Below are 2,963 nucleotides of genomic sequence, written 5' to 3'. Positions count from 1 at the left end.
TTTTTTTTTTTTTTTTTTTTTTTGCAGAGAAGAAATAAATGGATTGCAACAGGAAATCTCAGTAGGCAGGATGGCCCTCACCTGAGACATGACACCTGTTCTCAGTCCCAAGTGTGAAAATCCTAAATTGAGGTGGCCTTGAAAGGATATTTCTGTTTATCACTTTTTTACTTGCTAGATTGAAAGCACTGCCCCAGTGTGGCCCTGCAGTAAAAACGATGTGGCCTTTATTCATTCTCAGTCTCTCTTTTACATTTTCCCTCAGAGCAAGAACATGAACCAATGCCTTCAATAGCTGTAGTGATGCTGGCCTTCATTTCTACTCTCTTTAAAAGGTGCTAAGAAAACAGTAGAGGTTTCCTAGATGCTCACTGTTGTCATTGCCATGTTTAGGGTCCTGCTTTTCCTAAATTATTCCAAATAGTACCCTACCTTCCTAAATTCTTTAGCCCAGAACCCCACCCCTTGGCCAAACTGCTAAAAACCAGAGCAGGGAGGCAAAGTAGGGAACACAAAGAGCAATGGAAGGAGGATCATGTTTTCTCTCCCTCTTCCTTGTGTTTTGATTTTTTGTTTGTCTCTCCTGAGGTTTGATTGAATGAGGCAAAACTAACTAAAAGCCATGCTTTGAGGCAGCCCGGTCTCTCCTCCCCTCTGATGGTATAGGCTGGGCAAACTGTCTGTTCAGTGAGCCACATCATTTTAACATCTCAGCCTTCTGTGACTCTTGGCTCACACACACCACACGTCACAAAGCTGAGAGTAGGAGAAGGCTCCGTTCACTGAAATGGGCCATAATTTAATCTGCTGGTGCTATAATTAAGGTGAGTTAAGGGCTATGCAGTGTTTGCATCACATAGAGACATAGGACAATGGGGGAATTCAGCTTCTGTGCAAATGGTTATCATTGACCCAAAGCCAAGGGGGTCTTCCTGGGTTTTGGAATGTTGATCACTGTGTGCCACTGCCACCAAAATCACTAAGTCTCAAAATGTAAGGCAAAACATTTGGGATGTACAGATTGCATCTCAGGATTTCTTTTTTTTTTTTTTTTTTTTGAGACAGAGTCTCACTCTGGCCCAGGCTGGAGTGCAGTGGCTGGATCTCAGCTCACTACAAGCTCCGCCTCCCGGGTTTATGCCATTCTCCTGCCTCAGCCTCCTGAGTAGCTGGGACTACAGACACCCGCCACCTCGCCCGGCTAGTTTTTTGTATTTTTTAGTAGAGACGGGGTTTCACCGTGCTAGCCAGGATGGTCTCGATCTCCTGACCTCGTGATCCGCCCGTCTCGGCCTCCCGAAGTGCTGGGATTACAGGCTTGAGCCACCGCGCCCGGCCCGCATCTCAGGATTTCTTAGTCTGAGGTCAGATTGTATGTTATTTCATAATCACAACTTAAATGTGTAGCTTCCTTTCCTTTTTAGGGCAACATAATAGAGATTAAGTCTCTTAGCCACACTTGAAAATCTATCTCATGAATTAGAAACTCTCCCTAGTCAGAGATTTCTTGAACTCATTAGAAACAAAATGTGTTTTCTCCAAGGGGACTGACCTTGCTGTTATTGGGTTGTGGTGCATTTGAGTAAGACCAGGGTAATCCATTTATACTTTCCAATTACAGTTTGTATTAGGTTTAACTCAAAGTGAAGCCATCACTTACACTGTGTACACACAGCTTACACTGGGGCCTGTTTCATGCGTCCACACCCAAACCACTACTTTGAGGATTAGGCACAACTTTGCACCTCCCATGACATATAGTGATCATGAGGTCTCTTCTGACAGTAAGAGCATACACTTAACCATAGTTTCTGGAGGTGTGAAGAAAAGAATTATCTCAAAGACAGAAGCATTGTCAGGGTAGAGGCCACTTCAAGTTGCCTACCATGTGATCAGAGGAGCCTGGATGCAGAAAAACCACTGCTGGGAGGATGTGCTTGAGCTTCTAGACATTGAATCCCTGCAGAGAATTCAGACATGAACTGCACAGGGATTCTTCCATGCAGGAGTGTCCTTACCCATGGCAGTAAGGACATGGAAGAAGGGCCCTAGGTCTAGGTCCTGTGGAATGGGAGGTGTCAATGCAGGCAGGAGCTCATCTTGGGGACATTCCTAGACTGTTCCCAAAGGGTCAACAGGTCTCCCATGCTCTTCCCTCAGGTCCTCAGAGGAGGGGGAGAAAAGGCAGGCTGCTTCCCACTTACTGAGAGCAAAGAATTCAAATGGACATTTGACCTTTTGACCTGGCCAACCCTCACCAAAGCCTGTCCTCTCTGTGATCAAGTCATTTTGAGGCTGGCTCATGATGCACCTTCTTCTCATTTCCCCGGGTGACCTTACTCCCTTCTAAGGCTACAATTCCCACCTTTGCAGTGATGTCTCCCTCATCTTTTGCTTTAGCTCCGTCTCTATGCAGCATCATTAGGGTGACCCATGGGCATGAGAAATTCTGTATATAATACAGATAATTCCTGAGCATAGGGTGACCATACTCCATGCCTAGAAATGAGATAATTCAATTTTATGACACCTGGAGAGATCTCCAGGGCTCATAAGACTCAACTCTCACTGGAGATAGAGGGTCAGAACCCCCATGTCTTTCCATTTCTACAGAATGGAGACAGACTTTGCCCAAAGGTCACTAAGCTAGTTTGCTCTTACTCTATCCCAGGCACCCTGATGGCGCTTTCATTGCCTATAATGACTAGGTGTGAGGGAAAGGAGGACCATTTGCAAATAAGAATATGATTTGCTGGCCCAAACCACTGGGCTCCCAATGGACACTTCCCAGCTGAAGCCAGCACTACTGTGGCTCAGGCACACTCAGCAGAGGAGACCAGCTCCTCTGCCTGCTACTAATTTTCAAAGCTCTATACAGGGTGTGTATCCTGCATACCATGGGCTGGGGAGAATGCTGGGCATCTGTTTGTGAGCTTGAATTGTAAAAAAAAAAAAAAAAAAAA

This window comes from Rhinopithecus bieti, unplaced genomic scaffold, assembly GCF_001698545.2.
Source record: "Rhinopithecus bieti isolate Rb0 unplaced genomic scaffold, ASM169854v2 scaffold_11110, whole genome shotgun sequence".
NCBI classification, from domain to species: Eukaryota; Metazoa; Chordata; class Mammalia; order Primates; family Cercopithecidae; genus Rhinopithecus; species Rhinopithecus bieti.
The sequence above is the reverse complement of the archived record's forward strand: the minus strand, read 5'-3'. Positions refer to the sequence as shown.